This window comes from Triticum dicoccoides, chromosome 1B (genome assembly GCF_002162155.2).
Source record: "Triticum dicoccoides isolate Atlit2015 ecotype Zavitan chromosome 1B, WEW_v2.0, whole genome shotgun sequence".
In the NCBI taxonomy this organism is placed as follows: Eukaryota; Viridiplantae; Streptophyta; class Magnoliopsida; order Poales; family Poaceae; genus Triticum; species Triticum dicoccoides.
The window spans coordinates 47971525-47983608 of NC_041381.1; the positions used below are offsets into that span (position 1 = coordinate 47971525).

Consider the following 12084-nt stretch of genomic DNA (forward strand, 5'->3'; position numbering starts at 1 on the left):
CCCCCCGGCGCGGGGCTGCGTCGACGACGCCCGCGGCGACAACGACCATGTCCACGCATCTGCCGCTCCCCTGACGTGGTGCTGCGCTCCGACGACAGGCCGCGGGGACGATGACCATCCCAGCCTTCTGCGCTCCCCGACGTGGTCACGAACGCGAGCTGCCCCACTCCCGACGGGGAGCTTGGAGATCAGCACCGGTGTGCTAGTCAGAGCTCTGCTCGGTAATTCCCATTCTTCCATTTCTACGTTTCGTTTTGCTCTAGCGATGCATACATCAGAAGTGAATCGGCTGGGCAGAGGTGAACTAGGTCATCTTCTTTTGAATATGTCAACTGAACCAGTAGAACAACCTTTTTCTGTGTATTTCATTACCACTTTATTGTCTGAAAATCATTTGTTTTGTGTGATCTGAACAAAACAGAGATGCATACTAGTCTTCCAAGACGGAATGGCAATTTTTGTCCCTAGATTTGTTGTAGTGGTGATAGGCTATGAGATTTGCAGCTGAGATTTGAGAAGAAAATAAATGATCAGAGTATGTGCGCTGAATTTCTGTAGTGGGGAAAGGGACATTTAGAGTTTGTGGTCATCTTCGTTGAATGGCACCAGAGATAATTAAACTGAAAAGGGATATGGAGTAATCAAAGCTTGCTTTTCATTTAGAGAGAAGGATTCAGGACTAAACATGTATTGTACTATACATTTTTTCTTAAATTTGTCGTCTCACTGTATAATTTTTCTTGAATTTTCCTGGAAGATGGCAAATATAGTTATCGAATCATGGCAAATTTAGTTATCGGATCATGGAAAATTCATTGTTTTCTTGCCATGGCAACTTTGATTTTGGATCATGGCGTAATTTTACTCTTTTCTACCATGGCATTTTTCGGTAGACCATGGCAACTAATCTTATACTTTTTGACCATGTAAACATCAAAAAAATTAGTTAATTAATCATGGCAAATTTAGTTTACACATCATAGCAAATTTGCTTCCTAGAAGATGGAAAATATAATTATCAAATCAAGGCAATTTTAGTCCTTGGATCATGGCAAATTCATTGCTTTATTGTCACGGCAACTTTTGATTTTTAAAATTGTCGTTGTAATTCTTTATATGGTCAAAACAACAAAATGGCAAATATTGCCGTGGCAAGTTTTAGTAATTATTTTACCTTTATTAACATGGCGAATTTAACTAAATCCCTAGGGCATTTCTTTTAAATTTATTGCCATGGCAAGTTTTACTATTTATTTTCCACGACAAGTTTACCTTTTATTAACATGGCAAATTCACCTAAATCGCCATGGCCATTTTTATATTTTATTTCCATGACAAGTTAATTATTTCACCTTTATTAACATGGATTTACCTAAATCCCCATGACAATTTTTTAACATTTATTGCCATGGCAAGTTTTACTATTTATTTGCAATGGCAAATTTACCTTTTATTAACATGGCAAATTTACCTAAATCCACATGGCCATTTTTTAATATTTATTGCCATGCCAAGTTTTACTACTTATTTGCCATGGAAAATTTACCTTTTATTAACATGGCAAATTTACAATCCCCATGGCCAGTTTTTAATTTTACTGTCATGACAAGTTTTACTATTTATTTGACTTTTATTAAATTGGCAAATTTATTTAAATCCCCATGGCAATATTTGAACTTTTATTGCCATGGCTAAAATACCTTCATTAACATTGCAAATTTACCTAAATCCCCATGGCAATATATAACTTTATTGCCATGACAAGTTTTTTTTACCGATGGCAATTTAACCCTTGTTAACATGGCAAATTTACCTAAATTCCCATGGCAATTTTTAACTTTTAATTGCCATGGCAAGACTTATTACTTATTCGATCTTTATTATGTTGCCATGGCAAACTACTTGCGTTATACCAAAGTTTGGCTTGGATTTTGTAACAATAAGCAAAAAACATGTATTTTTTGGATTGGATTTTTAACCATAGCAAACTGATTGCTTTTGGTCATGGAAAATTTGTTTTATATAAACATGGACATTTTTTGTTGAAACATTTTTGTTGCCAAAGTTTCTTCTACGTGTTCTTAAATTCTAGCAGTTTTTTTTCATTTTCATAATTAGTATGGATCCATTTTTCCAACTTGATGACAGTTTTAATATACATATTGTGGCAAAAAATATATTTTCCTATTCATAATCAGGTTCAGATCCCAGCTTTTTTAAGGCTGAGTTCAAATCCCAGCTTGAAGACTTGATAGTAGTGGAAAATTGGGCTTTTTTTATGATCATGTTATGTTTTCTTACCGCTGAACTGTCGTGGGGTGATGGGAGGCCCACTACTAGGCCTGGTCGTGCCTGATATGGTGGGCTGCTGCGTTCGTGCTGGGGGTGAATCTTGCCGTACTAAAGCGTTCGATCGATCGCTCCCCTGTACCGAACGAGTTGTTCGGGCTGGGGAGCTCCCAGACCGAACGTTCGGTACTTATCGGCGTCCAAAAAATATGGTAAACATCAATCTTCTCTGCTACCCATGGTCCGATCCCTTTTCCTTCGCTCGAGTCTCCGCCTGTCCCGTCGCCAGCCGGTGCCCACTCCGGACATGGCAGCGATGGGTCTGGCGCTGGGGGGCAGGCATGCGGAGCTGGAGCGAAGGCCGGCGGCAAGCGACGGCGGCGCTGGCCTCCCCCCGTCCTCCTCGTCCCAGGCTGAGAGGTGAGCCGGCCAAGCCCTTACTTTCTTTATCCTTTTTTTTTTCTTTGCTGAAAGCGACCCAAAATTGTGAGTTTGCCCCCCTGCATCCCAGCAGAATTCATCGCTTTGTCGTACACACTTGCACACTAAATCTGCATTTATTTCTTAGATCTGTGGTGCATGAACGTGGTTATACTGTTAATCGAGGACTAGGTGTTGGGAAGAAAATGAAATGAAGATTTTTCCTTTTTCCCGTGATGCAGTATACACAGGTAGTGCTAATTTTTTTTTGAGCATCAGTACAGACACAAACGCTCATATACACGCGCATACACTTATCCCTATGAACGCACACACGCACAACCTACCCCTATGAGCACCTCCGAGAGACTGAGCCGGCATATCATCTTGAGATTTATGAAGCCACCGTAGGCGCCTAGTCGTCGACGGGAACGCAGGGACGAAGCTTGAAAAAAAGGTTGATGGGGTCATATCCATGGCAATGGGGTCATCTTCTATAAATCAACAACGATTAGTACTAAGTTAATGAAGGATTTAGTAATTTCATTGGGGTCAATTGACCCCAATGCTTAGGCGCCTCGTCGTCGACGGGAACGTCTCCTCCCATTAAAAGCGCATCGCCGGAAATCCTGAAATAAATCCAGGAATAATGCGAGCACCAGGATTTGAACCCTGGTGGGTTGGTGATACCACTGTCCACCTAACCAACTCAACCACAGGTTGATTCGTAGGTAGTGCTAATTTATTAAGGCCTGTTAAACATTGTATTCTGTGTATATACACGGTGTACGTATAAACCGCGTATATCACGTTGTGTGCGTGCGTGTGTATCACGTTAGGAAGTTGGGGCCGGTAGGATCGATCTCATATGTCGTTGTAGCTATCCTGTAGATTAGAGATCGATCCTAACCTCCTCTAACTCATGTGCTTGTAATCTCCTATGCCTATATTAACACATACGCGTCCCTGCTACGTCAACATACGCTTAACCTAATTCTCACATGGTATACAGAGCCATCCCTCTTCATCGCATCTAGCCATGTCGAGTTCTTCATCTTCCGCCGCCATGATTGCACCCTCGATCGCTGCTCTTGGCCACACCATCACCGAGAAGCTCACGCGCGAGAACTTTCTCGTGTGGAGGGCGCAAGTCCTGTCGCACATCAAGGCGGCAGGGATGACCGGCTACATCGACGGCTCCATCAAGGAGCCCACTGCTGAGATCGCCACGGAGAAAGAAGTCTCCGGCAAGAAGGTGGTCACCTTCGTGGCCAACCCCGAGCACGCCATATGGGTCACCCAGGACCAGCAGGTTCTTACTTTTTTGATTGCATCGCTATCCTGAGAGGTCTTGATGCAGGTCAGCACATGCACTACCGCGGCGACGCTCTGGGCTGCGCTCCTGCAGAGTTTCTCGTCGCAATCCAGGGCGAGGGTGATCCAGCTCCGCTCACAGCTCGAGCATACCCGCAAGGGCGACCTTTCTGCGGCGGCCTACTTCACCAAGATGAAGGGCATCGCCGACGAACTTGCAGCCGCCGGCAAGTCGCTTGATGAGGATGATGTGGTCGACCACATCCTGCAAGGTCTTCTTCATGAGCCGGACTACAATGGGTTCGTCTCCGCCATCTCCACGCGCACGGCAACCGAGTAGCCGATCGGCCTCAACGAGCTTTTCTCGCTGCTTCTCTCCGCCGAGGCTCGCATCGCCGCCCAGACCGCCTCCTACTCCGCGAATCTTGCGGCCAGGGGTGGTGGCCGCGGCGGCGGCAACTATAGCTGCCCTGGTGGCGGCAACGGCGGTGGCTCCCGCGGATTCAACAACAACAACGCGGGTGGCCAGTGCTACCCCGACAACTCTGGCAACGGCGGCTCTGGAGGCGCGCCGCGACAAGGTGGTGGTGACCGCGGCGATCGCGGTGACCGCGAGAAGTGCCAGATCTGCAAGATGGAGGGGCATGGAGCTTGGCGCTGCAGAAAGCGCTATGATCGCGACTACAACAACAACGTCCGCAACCCTGCGGGCGGAGGTGGTGGTGGAGGGAACCGTTCGGCCAATGCTGTTCACTCCTATGGAGTGGACACAAATTGGTACCTCGACACCGGAGCAACCGATCATGTGACAGGGGAGCTGGAGAATCTTGCTGTTCGGGATCGGTACACTGGCACGGAACAAATCCACACTGCGAGTGGTCAAGGTATGGACATTGCTCACATTGGTCATTCGGTTCTCACTACACCTCATGGCTCTCTCAAACTAAATAACATCATCCATGCACCAGAATCAGATCAAAGTTTACTTTCTGCCTACAAGCTTATTCGTGATAACCATGCCTTCCTTGAAGTTTACCCTGAAATTTTCTTTGTTAAGGACCGAGCCACCCGGAGAACCGTTCTTCAAAGCAAGAGTAGGGGACGGTTGTTCCTTATTTCTGGCCGCCATGATGCTCCCTCTCGTCAAGCTCTCACTGTGATCAAGCCATCTACCTCAAGATGGCACAAGCGCCTAGGGCATCCTGCCTTTCCAGTGGTCCAGAAAATTCTTCGAGATTTTAGTCTTTCAGTTTCCAATAAAAAGGATCATCTCCTTGTGTGTGATTCATGTCAGATGGCCAAGAGTCATCAGCTTCCTTATTCTCGTTTACTAGTGAATCAAAGGCTCCTTTAGAGCTAGTTTTTTCAGATGTGTGGGGTCCTAGACCCATTTCTGTTGGCAGACAAAAGTACTATGTTAGCTTTATTGATGATTTCAGCAAGTTTTGTTGGATCTATTTTCTTAAGAATATGTCTGATGTATTTGCAAAGTTTCATCTTTTCCAACAACATGTTGAACGTCTCTTTGATCACGAAATCCTTGCCATGCAAAAGGACTGGGGTGGTGAATACCAAAAACTCCATTCTTTCTTTGATCGCATGGGCATCACTCATCATGTTTCCTGTCCACATGCCCACCAACAGAACGGCTCCGCTGAAAAAAAACATAGGCACATAGTGGAGGTGGGCCTCTCCCTCCTTGCGCATGCCTACATGCCATTGAAGTTTTGGGACGAAGCGTTCCTCACAGCCGTCTATCTCATCAATCATGTTCCTAGCAGAGTCATTAATAACCAAACCCCTCTTGAACGTCTCTTTGGCACCAAACCAAACTACACATTCCTTCGCATTTTTGGTTGTGCAGTTTGGCCAAATCTACATCCTTTAAATAAGCACAAGCTAGAGTTTCGTTCAAAACAGTGTGTTTTTCTGGGGTACAGTAGTCTTCATAAGGGCTACAAGTGTTTGGATGTTGCTACCGGACGTGTCTATTTTTCTCGCGATGTGGTTTTTGATGAACAAGTGTTTCCTTTTGCCAAACTCCACCCCAACGCCGGCGCTCAACTTCGCAAAGAGCTTGTTCTTCTACCCGCCCATCTCCTCCCATCGCCAAACTTTATCCCCGGGGGTGTAGTAGATCCTGCTGACCATGTGTCCATGTCTCATGACTCTATTGATCAAAACTCTGCTGAAAGTGTGCAGGAATATAATGAAGCTTTTGGAGAAAACTCGTATGATTTTATGTCAGGATCCAAAACTACAGCACACGCCACAGAAGATCCGGATGGCGATCCCGGAGCTGATCTGGGCGGGATCCCCTCGGGATCAGCCTCGTCAGGCGCACCAGGCAGGCCAGGCGAATCGCCTCTGGGATCCGCGTCGGTGTCAGCCAGGCGGCCTGCACCTGTGGCTGGATTTGGTGGGCCAGGCGCACATGGCACCGGTCGGCCCTTGTCGCATCCGCGGGTCACGTCTGTGTCGCGGCCAGGAGGGCCCTCTGCGCGCGGCTCCGGTCGGCTGCCGCCCAACCAGCCACTAGAGACCAACCCAGATGCGCCAAGTGGCCGCTTCGGGGAGGCGGCTGCGTCCTCATCTGCTGATTCGCTCGAGCCACAACAGGAGTTCTCTCCTGGATCTTCTGTGGACTCCGGATTGGCCGTGTCTTCTTCTTCCAATCGACTTCAGCAACGTAACTCGCAACCTGCTCCGCCGCTTCCTGCACGCTCCCATACCAGGTCACAAAGTGGTATTGTTCAGCCTAAAATCTATATAGATGGTTGTGTTCGTTGGGGTTCTTTTTGTGCCACAGGAGGACCGCAGAATCTGGGAGAAGAACTAGGTGAACGCAGATGGAAGGAGGCAATGGATGAGGAATATGATGCTCTTATGAAAAACAAGACATGGCGTTTGGTTCCACCAGTCAAGGGGAGGAATCTTATTGACTGCAAGTGGGTCTATAAGGTCAAACGAAAATCTGATGGCACTATTGACAGGTATAAGGCATGTTTAGTTGCCAAAGGGTTTAAACAGAGGGACGGGCTTGATTACGAGGACACATTTAGTCCTGTAGTAAAAGCAGCTACTATCAGAATAATTCTTTCAGTTGCAGTCTCTAGAAACTGGTGCATTCGACAGCTAGATGTAAAGAACGCGTTCTTGCATGGTGTTCTTGAAGAGGAAGTGTTCATGAGGCAACCGCCTGGGTATGAAAACTCCAGATTTCCACATCATGTCTGTAAGCTTGAGAAGGCATTGTATGGGCTGAAACAGGCACCTAGGGCTTGGTACTCTCGGTTATCTTCAAAGTTGCAATCTCTGGGGTTCTCTCCATCTAAGGGATACACCTCATTGTTCTTTTATCACAAGCATGGGATAACCATTTTTATGCTCATTTATGTTGATGATATTGTTGTCACAAGTTCCTCATCTCAAGCAGTTGAAGCTCTCCTCAAGGACTTGAGAAAGGACTTTGCACTAAAGGACCTGGGCAACCTGCATTTCTTTCTTGGAATTGAGGTAAAACATGTACCAAGTGGAATTGTGTTGTCACAGGAGAAATATGTACAAGAAATATTTCAGCGGATGGGCATGAAGACATGTAAGCCATCACCTACACCTTTGTCTGTCTCTAAAAAATTGTCCCTTCATGATGGAGAGGCACTTGGGGCAGAAGATGTCACCAGGTATAGAAGTGTTGTAGGAGCATTGCAATACTTGACTTTGACTAGGCCAGATATTTCATACTCACTAAACAAAGTTTGTCAAATTTTTACATGCTCCTACTAGTGTCCATTGGACAGCCGTAAAAAGGATACTTAGATATCTTCAAGGAACCAAAGGTCATGGTTTAAAATTTGGAAAGTCAGATTCTATGCTAGTTAGTGCTTTTTCAGATGCAGACTGGCCAGGCTGTCCTGATGACAGGAGGTCAATAGGAGGCTTTGCAGTATTCCTTGGAGGTAATTTGATATCCTGGTGTGCTCGCAAGCAACCTACTGTTTCTCGGTCCAGTACAGAAGCTGAGTACAAGGCATTAGCCAATGCTACTGCTTAAATTATTTGGGTCCAACATTTGCTGACAGAACTGGGTGTTCATCATCCAAAAGCTGCATCGCTCTGGTGTGATAATCTTGGTGCCACATACCTATTTGCTAATCCTATATTTCATGCCAGGACAAAATATATTGAAATTGACTATCATTTTGTTCGTGAACGGGTGGCTGAAAAATTGTTGAATATAAGGTTTATACCCACTGGTGATCAAGTTGAGGATGGATTCACTAAGCCACTTACTTTGCAATAGCTGAAGGCATTCAGGCGCAATCTCAACTTAGATAGTTGTGATTGAGGGGGAGTGTTAAACATTGTATTCTGTGTATAAACGCGGTGTACGTATAAACCGCGTATATCACGTTGTGTGCGTGCGTGTGTATCACGTTAGGAAGTTGGGTCGGTAGGATCGATCTCATATGTCATTGTAGCTATCCTGTAGATAAGAGATCGATCCTAACCTCCTCTAACTCCTGTGCTTGTAATCTCCTGTGCCTATATTAACACGTACGCGTCCCTGCTATGCCAGCATACGCTTAACCTAATTCTCACAAAGAACCTCTTGGACTGCCATTCGATTTCACTATTTCCCACTATCTATTAAGTTCAGGAACCTCTTGGACTGATGTTCAATCCCTTAATTTCCCACTATCCGTCTTCACAATCTGCCGTTCAAACCCCTTCATTTCCCCCTGTCCATCTTCATATATTAAGCCCAGGACCAAGTGCCGTTGATTCCTTCATTTCGTCCTATCGATCTGCCGTGGCATAAGCACCACAGTAAGCTCCAGTATCTTCTGACCAATTTGCTTCGTTCAGTCTGTCATGTGTTTCTTGTTCTTCTAAGCCTGGAAATCAGTGTACTTTCTTCGTTTTCGTTTGATTTTCTTTAGTTTACATGCATGGTGATATATAATCTGCTGTAGACAGATTTAGTATTCTAAGAGCAACTCCAATGCAGGGACCCAAATCGTCCGCCTGCGTTCGTTTGGGTCTGCGCGGATAAAAATCGATGCCTAACGCAGGTACCCATTTTTATTTTCTGGCCGCTTCGTGTCTGCGCGGACACTAGTAGAAAAGGGGGCAATGGTCCAGGCCGGGTCAGCCCATTAGTCCCGGTTCAATCCAGAACCGGGACCAATGGGGGCATTGGACCCGGTTCGTGAGCCCCGGGGCCCGGCCGGGCCACGTGGGCCATTGATCCCAGTTCGACTGGACCTATTGGTCCCGGTTGGTGGGACGAACCGGGACCAATGCGCCTCGCTCCTGGCCCACCACCATTGGTTCCGGTTGGTGGCTTGAACCTGGACCAAAGGCTGCCCTTTAGTCCCGGTTCGTGGCACGAACCGGGACCAATTAGTTGCCTATATATACCCCTCGCCCGCGAGCAGAGCACTCCTAGTGCTCTGTTTTTCGTGGGCGGCGAGGGGAGAGCTTTGTGGTGCTCTAGCTCACCTCCTATGCACACGAGGTGTTTGATGGAATGCCCGAGCCACACTACTTAGGCTTTCTCCTCTCCAAGCTCGAACTTCAAGCTCCATTTTCCTCAATATTTGTCTAGGTTTAGCGGTCAGTCACGTCCCGTCCCCGTCTTCACCGCCGTCGATCGCCCGCGCCGATCTCTTCGCCAGCACCACCGTGGTGAGCCTCTTGTTCTTATCTTCTTTCAGAAAGGAAAAAAAATTCTTACTTGTATGTTTATATAGATACTTGTATAATTTTCTTACTTTTATTATTGCATCTTATATAGTGCGATGGTTTTGGTATCCGCTGAAGGAAATATGCCCTAGAGGCAATAATAAAGTTATTATTTATTTCCTTATATCATGATAAATGTTTATTATTCATGCTAGAATTGTATTAACCGGAAACATAATACATGTGTGAATATATAGACAAACAGAGTGTCACTAGTATGCCTCTACTTGACTAGCTTGTTAATCAAAGATGGTTATGTTTCCTAACCATAGACAAAAGAGTTGTTATTTGATTAACGGGATCACATCATTAGTTGAATGATCTGATTGACATGACCCATTCCGTTAGCTTAGCACCTGATCGTTTAGTATGTTGCTATTGCTTTCTTCATGACTTATACATGTTCCTATGACTATGAGATTATGCAACTCCCGTTTATCGGAGGAACACTTTGTGTGCTACCAAACGTCACAACGTAACTGGGTGATTATAAAGGTGCTCTACAGGTGTCTCCAAAGGTAATTGTTGTGTTGGCGTATTTCGAGATTAGGATTTGTCACTCCGAATGTCGGAGAGGTATCTCTAGGCCCTCTCGATAATGCACATCACATAAGCTTTGCAAGCAATGCAACTAATGAGTTAGTTGCGAGATGATGTATTACGGAACGATTAAAGAGACTTGCCGGTAACGAGATTGAACTAGGTATTGGATACCGACGATCGAATCTCGGGCAAGTAACATACCGATGACAAAGGGAACAACGTATGTTGTTATGCGGTCTGACCGATAAAGATCTTCGTAGAATATGTAGGAACCAATATGGGCATCCAGGTCCCGCTATTGGTTATTGACCGGAGACGTGTCTCGGTCATGTCTACATTGTTCTCGAACCGTAGGGTCCGCACGCTTAAGGTTTCGATGACAGTTATATTATGAGTTTATGAGTTTTGATGTACCGAAGGAGTTCGGAGTCCCGGATAAGATCGGGGACATGACGAGGCGTCTCAAAATGGTCGAGACATAAAGATCGATATATTGGACGACTATATTCGGAGTTCGGAAAGGTTCCGAGTGATTCGGGTATTTATCGGAGTACCGGAGAGTTACGGGAATTCGCCGGGGAGAAGTATTGGGCCTTATTGGGCCATACGAGAAAGAGAGAGGGGCTGCCTAGGGCAGGCCGCGCCCCCCCCCCCCCCCATGGCCTAGTCCGAATTGGACTAGGGGGAGGTGTTGGAAATATGCCCTAGAGGCAATAATAAAAGCATTATTATTATATTTCCCTGTTCATGACAATTGTCTTTTATTTATGCTATAATTGTATTATCCGGAAATCGTAATACACGTGTGAATACATATACCACAATACGTCCCTAGTAAGCCTCTAGTTGACTAGCTCGTTGGTCAACAGATAGTCATGGTTTCCTGACTATGGACATCAGATGTCATTGACAACGGGATCACGTCATTAGGAGAATGACGTGATGGACAAGACCCAATCCTAAGCATAGCACAAGATCGTGTAGTTCGTTTTGCTAGAGCTTTTTCAATGTCAAGTATCTCTTCCTTAGACCATGAGATCGTGTAACTCCCGGATACCGTAGGAGTGCTTTGGGTGTACCAAACGTCACAATGTAACTGGGTGACTATAAAGGTGCACTACAGGTATCTCCGAAAGTGTCTGTTGGGTTGACACGGATCGAGACTGGGATTTGTCACTCCGTATGACGGAGAGGTATCTCTGGGCCCACTCGGTAATGCATCATCATAATGAGCTCAAAGTGACCAAGTGTTTGGTCACGGGATCATGCATTACGGTACGAGTAAAGTGACTTGCCGGTAACGAGATTGAAAGAGGTATTGGGATACCGACGATCGAGTCTCGGGCTTGTAACGTACCGATTGACAAAGGGAATAGTATACGGGGTTGCTTGAATCCTCGACATCGTGGTTCATCCGATGACATCATCGAGGAGCATGTGGGAGCCAACATGGGTATCCAGATCCCGCTGTTGGTTATTGACCTGAGAGCCGTCTCGGTCATGTCTGCATGTCTCCCGAACCCGTAGGGTTTACACACTTAAGGTTCGGTGACGCTAGGGTTATTAGGAAGACTTGTATGTGATTACCGAATGTTGTTCAGAGTCCCGGATGAGATCCCGGACGTCACGAGGAGTTCCGGAATAGTCCGGAGGTAAAGATTTATATATGGGAAGTTGTCATACGGACACCGGAAGGTTTCGGGGGCATATCGGTATTGTACCCGGGCCATCAGAAGGGTTCTGGGGGTCCACCGGGAGGGGCCACCCCTC

At 46.1% G+C, this 12084-nt stretch overlaps 1 pseudogene; it reads left to right on the forward strand.

Moving 5' to 3' along the window:
* Window positions 1-219: 219 nt before the first annotated feature.
* Window positions 220-12084, forward strand: part of LOC119350095 — a 71666-nt pseudogene continuing 59801 nt past the window's right edge.